Here is a 13,823-nt window from a genome sequence, read left to right as displayed (position 1 = left end):
GGCATGCACGCGGAGAGAGTGTTTCGATCTAAATAGCATCTATAAGTACTTACTGAGAGCACACGGAGCGATTATTTTGAATTTAAAGAAACTGAACTCGAGAGCTATGCATACGCAAGATATCCTACGCCGTGAAGATCGTAAAACTGAATTTTATGTGGAGTAGAATGGTTAGTACAGAATTAAGCAAGTTTATGGACGAAGTGCAAGAGGATATCGCTTGTTTGCAGGAACCCTACACGAGTGAGGGTAAAATACCTGGTCTCCTAACAGAATGTATGATAATTATAGGGCTAGAGGACGCCAAAGCAGCAATCATCGTAACAAACATACAAATTACAGTGGGAAAAATAACGTAACTATATACTGAAGATCTTGTAACAGCTGAAATTACACTGGGAAGGGAATCATGGATAGTCACGTCATTACACGCACAGTACCCATGCGTTATTCAAACCTTTGCGAACCATATAGGGAAACAGTAGGTTTCTCTAGGGCCAAAAGGCAACTCATCGTCGCGGACATTAACGCACGCTCAGCACTCCAGCATGCTGATGACAAATGAAAAGGACAAATAATAATGGACTTTGTAAATGAGTGCATCCTTATTGTGCTCGATAAGTCAGGAAAAGCCCCGACATACTTTGGAAATGTCGGAAGAATCAATAACAAAGATATTTCGTTAACAAACGATTCATCTATAACATATATCACTGACTTGCAAGTGCATGACAAAGCAGCACACAGCGATCACTATGCAATAATTATACATACTGCTCCGCACATAGCACAAACACATTCACTCAACAACAATAGCTTTAGCTGGTGAACAGGGCAAACTAGCAGACACCAAAATTTTCTATAGAAGGATTCCCCTTGTACAACACCGGAGGAGGTATTGATAAAAGAAGACACATATCAACTGACCTGTTACAAACACCTCAAATCGTTGCAACCACGCAAATCAGTGACGTATGTAAACAAAGTATACCGTGGCCGACATCATTAATAAAACTAAGGAAGAACTCACAACCAACGATCAAAGACAACACAAGAAAAAGCAGTAAGGATGCAACAATACTTTGAGCCACACGACGATACAAAGACGAACAGGACCATTGAGACAAATTTGTCAGGAACAACTTACAGAATAGCACATGTTGAGAGATCCTTCAAAATACAAACACAAACGCTAATGTCAACATTAAAGTACCAAAACGGTACAACGACGCAGAGCTGGAGATACTCGGCAGAGTGCCTGCTAAACGAGCTACTACCAGGCTTTGACTCTTCACACGACCAACAGCACTACATAAACCCACGCAGACAAATTGACATTAACTGCATAAGTGAAGGAATCACTAATCTTTTCACTCGAGAGGAAACTGCGCTGGCAATAACAAAATTTGAAGACAGAAAAGCTTGTGCCCACATTGAATCTAAATGGTTCAAATGGCACTTAGCGCTATGGCCATCTGTCCCCTAGACTTAGAACTACTTAAACCGAATTAACTTAAGGACATCACACACATCGATGCCCGAGGCAGGATTCGAACCTGCGACTGTAGCGCCTAGAACCGCTGGGCCACAGAGGCTGGCCATGGAATCTACTCACAAATAATTAAAACTGCTGTACCACAGATCGCCCCATAACTGGCGGTCTTACTTACTGACTTATTTACAGCAAAGGAGAATAACCACCTGTTGGAAGATGACCAAAGCAGTGATTATCAAAAAATCAGATGAGAGGACTCAACGGACCGAAAATCATATAGAACGATCTGTCTACTAAATATACTAGGCAAGGTCGAGTAGAGTATGACAGACTACAGTCACACAGACAGCTTCTGGGCGTCAGTCTCCATCAGCATGGGTTCCAGCCGCATACTTCTATCGACGATACACTAAACGGGCCTTTATACGTAACTCAGAGCACACAGAACAAATATATGGTGCAATATTAATAGATATATCTGGCACTTTTGACAACCTCTGGTGACCTGCGCTATTCGTATAGGTTATGACAAATTCAAATCCCAAGAGCTTCATATAACAGCTTCCTAGACTATTGCAAAAACATAGCTGTAGCATGGCGACCTCAAAACCTATGGCTTGTCGAGAAAATCACCAAAGAATGCACACAACGATATTGCGACCAAGACGCTAATAGACAGTCTACACAGAGATAACAGAGAAAATGGAATACTAGTGTATGCTGATGATTTGTTCGTAGTGGCATGGAGGAACTCAAGAAGACACTTACAACAAAAGACTAGTAGCTCCTCGTAGACATCAGTGAGTGATGTAACAACAATAGAGTTGCAGCTGATAAAACGATGCCTTATTACTGAAAGCTGAACTTAAAAGAAACCCCAGTGTCAGAAAAATACACTATGCGATCAAAAGTATCCGGACACCCCCAAACTTACGTATTTCATATTAGATTCATTGTGCTGCCACATATTGCCAGGTACTCCATATCAGCGGCCTCTGCAGTCATTATACATCATGAGAGAGCAGAATGGGGCCCTCCGCGGAACTCCGGACTTCGAACGTGGTTAGGAGATCGGGTGTCACTTGTGTCATACGACTGTACGCGGGATTTCCACACTCCTAAACATCCATAGGTCTACTGTACCCCATGTGATAGTGAAGTGGAAACGTGAAGGGACTCATAAAGCACAACGGTGTACAGGCTGGCCTCGTATGTTGACTGACGGAGACCGCCAAAGTTGAAGACTGTCGTAATGTATAATAGGCAGACATCTGTCCAGACCACCACACAGGAATTCAAAACTGCATCAGGTTCCACTGTAAGCTCTAAGACAGTTAAGCGGGAGGTGAGAAAAATTGGATTTCGTGGTCGAGCGGCTGCTCATAAGCCACACATCACGCTGGTAAATGTCCAACGAAGCCTCGCTCGGTATAAGGAGCGTAAACACTAGACGATTGCAGTCGAACAACGTTGTTTGGAGTGACGAATCACAGTACACAGTGTGGCGATCCGATGGCAGGGTGTGGGTATGGCGAATGCCCGGTGAATGTCATCTGCCAGCGTGTGTAGTGCCAACAGTAAAATTCGGAGGCGGTGGTGTTATGGTGTGATCGTGTTTTTCATGGAGAGGGCTTGCACCGCTTGTTTTGCGTGGTACTATCACAGCACAGGACTACATTGATGTTTTGAGCACCTTCTTGCTTCCCACTGTTGAAGAACAATCCTGGGATGGCGACTGCATCTTTCAACACGTTCGAGCACCTGATCATAATGCATGGGCGAAGTTGTTACACGACAATAACATCCCTGTAATGGACTGGCCTGCACAGAGTCCTGACTTGAATCATATAAACCACATTTGGGATGGTTTGGAACTTCGACTTCGTGCCAGACCTCACCGACCGACATCGATACCTCTCCTCAGTGCAGCACTCCGTGAAGAATGGGCTGCCATTCCCCAAGAAAGCTTCCAGCACCTGATGGAACGTATGCCTGCGAGAGTGTAAGCTGTCATCAAGGATAAATGTGGGCCTACGCAATACTGAATTCCAGCATTACCGATGGAGGGAGCCACAAACTTGTAAGTCATTTTCAGCAAAGTGTCCGGATACTTTTGATGACATAGTGTAACACAACCTAGCAACGTAAAAGAGTCACAAGACATCTTAGTTTACACATTGACGACAAACCTAAGTATCAAATTCACAACCGACACAATAAAGAAAATAATAAAAAAATATAGCAATACCAAATGCTAAAAAATATAGACTACGCATAAATACAATAAAGACATAACAGATCTCATTATTTGAATCCACGGTAATTCTTACAGGGCATCGAATGAGCGTAGACAAAACATTTGTGAAAAGTCACTAAAAGATAATATGGTAACTGGCCAAGTAAACCACCCCCACTTACAGCTGATAGTAAAGAGGCCAAACGAAATGCAGCTTCATATCACGCCACAAGGAGGAAAAGATAAATATTAAACCGTTGCGCTGGATGGAAAACATAGATCTAAGGAAGACACGAACTGTGGGGTGATGAACTTCATCTAAGTAAATACAAGATTGGCGTGAAAGTATAATCCTCCAAAATACAAGCATCAACGTCTGCACCGGTAAGTCTCATGAGTTTGTGGGCTCCAAATAACTAATGAAAGCAACTTGGCGATTTAGTACACAACGTAATAGGTAAGAAAAATGTTTGGGACCTCATGATTAATGACACTGAACGTGAAAGGATTTAATTTAAGACAGATAATTAAATTATAACTATGACAATTACCAAATTAAATTTATTATGTTTTGATACGAGCATCGAATGAGTCTTGTAACACAGAAAATCATTGTGAGTTGTGGCCAAAAAAGTGTTCTGCTCATGATGCCGGGTGCCTTCCGCATGACAACGGCGGCGGTGCTATGGGCGAAGATAGGAGTCTGCCCCATCGACATCACCATCCGTCAAAGAGCAGCAGCTTACAGGTTGAAGAAAGGCAGACGCGCCAACATATTTGAAACTATTGCAGAGCATCACAAAAATACTCCTACTAAACCACCTGCAAAATGATACCTGTCAGTGAGAATGGGATTCGACAGAAATGATGCTTCCCTTCCATACCAATCACGAAGGAATGAATGTGGCTAAGACATGTGGCATGATCCGTTTCTCCAGAGCACCTGCATCGGTTTGGTCCCAACTGAACACCCATGCACCCTTATCGAGAAGTAGGAACTCCTGAACATGTCACTTTCCATTGTCATAGACTCACACATATACGACCACCAACTGGAAACGACAATACAAGGCAAATTCTACAGAGCCACATAACTAGTATTCACTGAGTGACATAAACGACATTGAGTAATGTACGTTACATGAATTATACAAAAAAGATCTAACACATACATAAAAAAGAGCAAACACACAAGCGCTGGAACAGGATACTTCGAATGACACACAGACACAAATAATGCAACGGATGCAAACAATGAAATTAATATACAGACCTAGATGTCAGATAAGGCTAAATTAAGGAACACAGAAATGAAGCAGGTGCCAGTTCAATACATGTAGCAGTTTATTGCTCAAATTCAAATGGCTCTAAGCACTATGGGACAACATCTGAGGTCATCAGTCCCCTAGAATTAGAGCTAACTAAAGCGAAATAATGTAAGGACATCACACACATCCAAGCCCCAAACAGGATTCGAACCTGCTTCGGTAGCAGCCGCGTGGGTGCGAACTGAAGGGTCTAGAACGGCTCGATTACATCATCCGGCAGAAATTTGTAGTGTAATAAGTGTAATATAAGATACGTAATTGCTTATTAAGCTTTAGTAAAGTAATACCTATTATGAAAATAATGTAATGGTGTTATATAAATGTAATAACACATGCGTCTGTACACACAAATAACTAAGTGACTGTTAAAGATAAATTCTGCACACTACCTCAGATGTGGCAGGCTCGATGGTTTGCCGTGCCCTCACACCAAAGACAGCTAGGTGGTGGGATCTGTAATACAAACATATGTACTTTCCTATTATCTTCAATTTCACCTTCTTAAAAGCGAGATTCTTGTTATTTTAGAATTATTTTTGGAATTTATAATGTCATAAAGTGAAAATATGTAATAATCTCCTAATATCTTCCTGAATTTCTATTTTCTACTGATAAATAGTTAACTTTTAGCGTCTCAGTTTTCAGTTATTTTTGAGTTTATAAGTATTTTAAGCTGCAAAATAATTAATTCGTTTTACAAATAAGAAATAACAAGTTTCACATTATGCGCATGTACAATTTTACATGTGAAAATATGACTTGCCTTAGTAGCTCGGTGGCAGGTCAATTGTAAATGGCAGCAGCAAATAAAAATAAAAATAAAAAAATAATGAAACGTTCTCGAATGGCAGGGGTAGATTTGAAGGGGCTACAATGCTCCCGGTGGACAACATGGCGATCCGCCCTTGTGGTCGTCACGTGTGGCCTACTGGAACCTTGACCACTCATGTGCCTGACTTTACGTTTCCATGCACTGCAACATAAAGCCAAGGTAACATCCGAAAGCCCCATAAACTTGAATATTTCACGATTCGACAAGCCAGCCACATGAAGACCCACAATCATGCACTTTTCGGACATATGCTGATAACGCATCTCCTTGTCCTTTGCAGTACTCAGGCAATATCTGACGCAGTTCACGTACCTTATAAATCCCACCAAGCCTTATAACAACACTAGACACGAAAAGCACTATTGCAGTGATGACCATTCTCCTTCTCACAGAATATTGCAGCACATTTACAAATTCATCAATGGTTTGTACATGTACATAGAGTTACATTCACATCCAACCATGCTTCACTTTTTTGTTAGTGGACATAACTTTCCCTAGAATTTAATTATATTTTTTCATCTTTTCGAACATCTAGCACTATTTCAAACTATCGAACAGTTTTTCCACTTATAAATCCCTATGAAAGGGTTTTGATTTTTCTCCGGTCTTCGTCCATTGTCAGTTGCAATGGAAGAGTCGCACTTGTGGTGCCATTGCGTTTCCACGAGCCAAACTGATCATCATCCAATAGATCCTCTACTTTATTTCCTAAATACGATTTAGGATGCACCCTATCATTCAGAATCTGATTTCTGAATCTTTAATTGATCATGATGTTAGAAAGCTCTTGGTTTTTAAGACAGATTTAGAAGCTTGTGTTTATGTAAGAGTTTTTTTATATGTCTTCTGGAGGCTATTGCATTCAGTACTTATAGTATTTAACAATCTACCTAGTTTTTAAAGTCCTTCTTCATCATAATTTTTCAGGGACTACTTTTCGCTTATAAACTGTGATGTCTTCTAAGTTGCGTATTCTAAGAAACTACTTTCGCCATTGCGTTATTTGTAAACCCAATCGTACCGTTTCTACTCATCCGTTGCCACCTGTTTCTGTAACTGTGTGACTTTCTCAATTACTATTTCCGAATTTTTCCTCTCCGTTTTTGCATTCCAAGGAAGCTAATGTTGTACTCAGCTATAGTGACAATTATTAGCTAATCACTCTGATAGCAGAATTCTAACTCTTTGATACATTGATCTAAATTAAAATTGTTGTCATTATTTAACTGCTTTCCACACCTATGTCAGCAAGAGCATCTGACCTTAGTAGTTTTGGGAATAGTACAGTTTAGAATGGTATTCGTTGTTATTTCCCACATTATTTAATGGCATGCTTCGGCTGCTATCATCATCATGTAAGTAACATCAAATGTGATTCAAATAAATTTAGCAGCTTACTTCACCTGTCGACAGCAATAAAATCTTGGCAATGAATGCATGACTTACGAAACGAAGTTCAGTGGCAGTTACAGTAAAACCTATTCCAGGGAGGGGAGCCGACTTATATCTCAGCTAGGATATGTGCAAGTGCTAGCCATCAAGTAAAGCTAGTGAGGATTGTGCTGCCTTTGTGTTCCAGGTCATGTACTTAGAAAATAATAAATAGCTTTAAATTCTAAAATAACTATATATTACATAGCAAAACATGTTTCAGTATATGTAAAATTAATACATTAAATGATACCAAAAAAACACATGAAGAGCTTGCCATAATCTAACAATTATTCATTATATCTCATGCATGATGATGTATGATTCACCTCCACTCAGCTTAAGTTAATTACAAATTTTTGCCTTTATGCTGCTTTGTTCTTCCAGCTACTAGCAAAAGCGCTAGAAAGATGAAAACTGCGATACCAACTCCTGAGTCTACCTCAAAATGTGTAGCTCTCTAAAACCAATTCATAAGAAAAGAAAACAACTCCGTCTTGTAGTGTCCCTACGTAATGTGAACTGGCGGTTCTATGGTGTATAGTAATGCGCTTCTATTATTTGCGTGATGTCTGTTGTGTGAAGTGAAAGAGTTTGAGTATGCAACACAAACATACTTTTATACTGTATATTTATACTTGTATATTGAATAATATACTTGTATATTGAGTATATCTGTATATTGTATATTTTATCTATACCCTTTGTAATTCTGGAGAAGGAATGGCTATTGGACATTGTTTTTTGGAGGTCAGATACATAGTTTGCGTATAGATGTAATTTGAAGTGCAGAGGAGATACAACTTGTAATCGCAATTACCAACAATGAAAAATTTATTTTGTGAAGAAGAAGGTGAATATCGTCTACGACCTTTTATTCGATGTTCGATCCCCAGACCTTCATAAAACGACTAATGTGTTTAGCAATCCAGTGCATAATGATTTTCAAAAATGGTTCAAATGGCTCTGAACACTATGGGACTTAACTGCTGAGGTCATCAGTCCCCTAGAACTTAGAACTACTTAAACCTAACTAACCTAAGGACATCACACACATCCATGCCCGAGGCAGGATTCGAACCTGCGACCGTAGCGGTCGCGCGGCTCCAGACTGTAGCGCCTAGATTCGCTCAGCCACTTCGGCCGGCCATAATGATTTCTTCGCAAATTAACAATACTCGGCGAATCTGTTACCATACGGTCCGAACGACGGGAAACTTTTCGCCGTCAGCTTGTGTGGTAAAGAAGTTCCCTAAGCGGCCAGTTTGTTAATGAGAAGATATCATACTGCCACTGTTGTTTCACCTTATCATTCTGAAAGTGTTTCCTGAAAATCTTACGGTGACTGTGAGTACTTTAACTGCCACGAGAGATGAAGTTGTTATGACGTGTTGTAGCAGCTTTCTGCGACATTACCTGAGAACAAGGGAAACGAAAACCTCCGACCGCCAACTCATCCTGTACCTAACCCGTTCTCTCCTCATAGCAGCCACGAAGAAAACATATTTATCTATAGGCGAATTTTTACACAGTTTGTTATATTAGACAGGTCCAGATTTTAAAATCTGCACATCTAGGAAAGAAATCGGAAGACAGTTTAAACGCAGTACCTGTGTTAAAGTCAATGGTTACGTTAATTAATTTTTCTTTATGTTGTGGCAGTTCATTATAAACTGGAAAACTACAACTGCAACAAACGCGCTTAGGGTCATGTTCAGACGAAATGTGTGTAAAAATTTAACAATATAAAGATTGTAAGATTAAAAAATTTAGCAATTAGGTGACCCCTCTCATTATGTAGTATATATTCGCACACTAACAGAAGAACCAGCCCATCATATTTCCCACAGGTCCACAGGTAAGTTTATATTTTGAATTTATACAATTTTAACAAAAGTGAATGCCACGTGGTTGTGAAGATAATATGATGAAGACTTCCTGTAAATAGTTGAACCCCATATGCATAGTTTACTGCCGTTTGAAATACTTATTTTATGAATGGATCTAATAGTGGAACGTGAGTTTTTACCATTATCAACTGGTAACGAGGTCTTTCATGACGACACTGCTATGTAAAATATTCTAAAACTGCTTGTGATATCAATCCACGCTATCACCTCGAGCTTTCAAAAATTTCCTCAGTTTCTTCAGACAACGACGACGACGGTAAACGTAAAAGGCTTGAGCTTTTATCTTTAACTGAAGTAGCAAGAAGTTTGAGAGTGTTTTATACTATATGGAACGTTACTCATTCAAATATTTCTTACGTTCTCATTACAGAATATGATGACATCCTTACTAGAAAAGTCATGAAATAAGACAGTAAATAAAAAACCATTAACTGTGCAAATAGTATTATTCACAAAAATTATCACTGTTATACGTCTCTGACATCCTTTATTGCGCTTAAAACACTGAAGTCGAAAATTATTACAGACAAGTAAAAAAAATTACTATTTTTCTTCCCGAAATAAACATACATATTACCATTTTCAGCACTGATTTACCCTTGCTATTAATTACCAAAATGGAAACCTCTAAAAGTCTACTTAATTTGCATAACTATTGAGTACTTGAAACAGATCATTTACACGCTTAAGTTCATCGATTTCTACAGTAAAGACACTTGATCTACATATGAGACTGTGCAACGATGGAAAAACTTGTAGAAGCCGACCTCGGGGAAGATCAGTTTGGATTCCGTAGAAATGTTGGAACACGTGAGGCAATACTAACCATACGACTTATCTTAGAAGAAAGATTAAGAAAAGGCGAACCTACATTTCTAGCATTTATAGACTCAGAGAAAGCTTTTGACAATGTTGACTGGAATACTCTCTATCAAATTTTGAAGGTGGCAGGGATAAAAGTCATGGAGCGAAAGGCTATTTACAATTTGTACAGAAACCAGATGGCAGTTATAAGAGTCGAGGGACATGAAAGGGAAGCAGTGGTTGGGAAGGGAGTGAGACAGGGTTGTAGCCTCTGCCTGATGCTATTCAATCTGTATATTGAGAAAGCAGTAAAGGAAACTAAAGAAAAGTTCGGAGTAGGTATTAAAATCCATGGAGAAGAAATAAAAACTTAGAGGTTCGCCGATGACATTGTAATTCTGTCAGAGACAGCAAAGGACTTGGAAGAGCAGTTGAACGGAATGGACAGTGTCTTGAAAGGAGGGTATAAGATTAACATCAAAGAAAGTAAAAGAGGATAATGGAATGCAGTCGAATTAAGTCGGGTGATGCTGAGGGAATTAGATTAGGAAATGAGACACTTCAAGTAGTAAAGGAGTTTTGCTATTTGGGGAGCAAAATAACTGATGATGGTCGAAGTAGAGAGGATTTAAAATGTAGACTGGCAGTAGCAAGGAAAGCGTTTCTGAAGAAGAGAAATTTATTAACATCGAGTATTGATGTAAGTGTTAGGAAGTCGTTTCTGAAAGTATTTGTATGGAGTGTAGCCATGTATGGAATTGAAAAATGTACGATAAATAGTTCGGACAAGAAGAGAATAGAAGCTTTCAAAATGTGGTGCTACAGAAGAATGCTGAATATTAGATGGGTAGATCACATGACTAATGAGGAGGTATTGAATAGAATTAGGGAGAAGAGGAGTTTGTGGCACAACTTGACTAGAAGAAGGGATCGGTTGGTAGGACATGATCTGAGGCATCAAGGGATCTCCAATTTAGTACTGGAGGGCAGCGTGGAGGGTAAAAATCGTAGAGGGAGACCAAGAGATGGATACACTAAACAGATTCAGAAGGATGTAGGCTGCAGTACGTACTGGGAGATGAAGCAGCTTGCACAGGATAGAGTAGAATGAAGAGCTGCATCAAACCAGTCTCAGCACTGAAGACCACAACAACAACATACTGAAAAAATGGCTCTGAGCACTATGGGACTCAACATCTTAATCATAAGTCCTCTAGAACTTAGAACTACTTAAACCTAACTAACCTAAGGACATCGCACACACCCATGCCCGAGGCAGGATTCGAACCTGCGACCGTAGCAGTCCCGCGGTTCCGGACTGCAGCGCCAGAACCGCTAGACCACCGCGGCCGGCTCAACATACTGACGTTAATGATTAACCTCCATTGCTACATTCCTCAAATGCTGGTTCCGTTTCGAATCTTTTGCAGCGTTACACCCAGATATTTCAACGACGTAGATGTGTGTGAAGCAAGGCACTAATAATGCTGTATAGCGTTCCTATCGCACTTCCTTGGGTCACTCCTAACGGTAACCTCCTCTCTGAGGACAACGTACTGGGCCCTATTACTTAAGCAGTTCCCGAGCCACTCACATTTTTATGAAACTATTCCACACGCATTACAATGGGTCACCCTCTTCTAACATTACCTGTTTTTATAGAAATAAAGAATACTATGTATACTATCGATTCTTGTATAGGTGAACATTATATCAGCTGTCTAACTGAATGAAGTTCATTTGATTTTGTTTACAATGTATTATATTTCAGCCTAAAATTTATAATAAGAAATTAATGTGCCACAACGATGTGTAACAACAGTTAAAATTACTCTTCCTTTAAAAATATTTGAAATTACGCAATTTCTGGTATACTTAAAATTCTTACCATTAATAGCACAATCTAACGCTAATCATTAAATTTATTCCTGGATGTATTTATAAAATAATGATTTAATTTCGTAAAGATCGTTCTCCTGTCGACGAAGTTTGTAAATTCTTTTGCTTGGTGAACTATTTGGTAATTGTTAGTACCACAGAATGTAAGTAGTAGTGGGCATGCCTCCGATTTAATCAGACGTGTTTTTGTGTCACCAGTAATGTAATTTGTGGCGTGATAGAAGTAAAATTAGTAAAGTCGATGAGGTTTAGAAGAATGGGATAAAATAAAAAGACATTGATAGCAACAGGCATATCTTCGTGATCTGTGTCGTATTCAGGAATCCAGAGCGTTAAGTTAAAATTTCAGCTGCAAGAATGTACCTCCTAGACACGACAAGAATTAGAGCCAACAATAAGAAGAGAAAATGATGATAAGTAAAAAGTTTTTCTTTTGTATACGCCTCTCGAAGCTTTCAAAATTTGTGCAGAGATAGAGAATTTTAGTAGTGATGAGTGGCAGGGTAAGACTACAGCTTACACCTTGATAAACAATCTACAGTGGGCCACACTACCAAATGATTTTCGGAAATCTAGAAATGTGGAATATACCTGTTGCCCTTTATCCATAGTTCGCAGTATATCATGGGAGAAAAGGGCGAGGTGAGCTTCGCACGAATGACACTTTCTAAAATTATGGTGATTTCTGGACGAAACATTGTCGGTGTCGAGGAAATTTATGATATTCGAATTGAGAATATGCTCAAGAATTCTGCAGAAATCCGATGTCAAGGATATTAGCCGGTAATTTTGAGGTTTCATTCTCTTACCTTTCTAATACAGCCTTATAAAATACAGGAGTCCCCTGAGCTTTCTTTCAGTTCCTCGCGACTTTGGGCTCGGCGAGAATTCGCGATAAAAGCAAGCTAAGTAAGTACCATTGCCATAAAACACTCTTCCTAAAACCTAATCGGAATTCAACCCTAATCTGGCAATTTGTGGGTTTTCATCTTTATCAATTGTTTTTCTGTGCCTGGGATGCTTTTTGCTACGTAATCCATATGGGAATGTGCGGCGGTCATACTGTAACACCATAGCTCTAATGCTCTACTGATTTATTTTGCTTTTGTTTCATTTAATATTACATCGTTAAGCTTCTGTAAATATTGTTTGATTGAACGATAACGTAAAACTGTATACTCATTTCTTTGTTAAAACTTTGATGTCATGATTTCATCCTATGCAATGTAGTATATCTGTCATTTAAATACTTTGTCCCATTTGGAGGGAACAAAACTTACTGTATATAATTATAATTCTGTGTGAATAATTTTTTTTAGAAATGTCAATATGTGCAAATGTGCTGTTTTATTTAATGTATTTGGTTACTGTTATGTAAACTGCTGATCCTCACTTAGGGTTCTTAGTTAATTTGTATGTAAAAGTTGTTGTGGTTCCTCTCGGGAACGGAACTGTGTAGCGCGCGCAAATTGTGGTTGGCCTACGTAGAAAAGGTGGAACTGATAGTCAGTCGGGGACGAGCTACGAGTCGGGGACGAGCTACGAGTCCGTGCACTGCCATCTAAAAGATGCATATTGTGCTGGTTCCGAGAGAGGCTTTTCCTGCCGCTTTCCAATGCCTCGGAAGAATTGATAAATAGCTGGAAATATTCTGGGATTGGTATCAATCATCGCCACCAAGAAATGACAGAGTCCAGCAATTCTACCTGCAATTCCACCTAACAACATGCAGTTGCCACCACATTGCGCAATCATTACATCGGAATACTACAATGATGTACAGTGAAGGATCAGGTTAATGGATGTGTTAGTGTGCTCAAATATAAGGTAATTTATATCTGAATTTATGTACCTACCCTGATTTTTCTCCTCATCATAACACCTC

Source organism: Schistocerca cancellata, chromosome 3 (assembly GCF_023864275.1).
Source record: "Schistocerca cancellata isolate TAMUIC-IGC-003103 chromosome 3, iqSchCanc2.1, whole genome shotgun sequence".
In the NCBI taxonomy this organism is placed as follows: Eukaryota; Metazoa; Arthropoda; class Insecta; order Orthoptera; family Acrididae; genus Schistocerca; species Schistocerca cancellata.
This window is presented reverse-complemented; position numbering follows the sequence as displayed.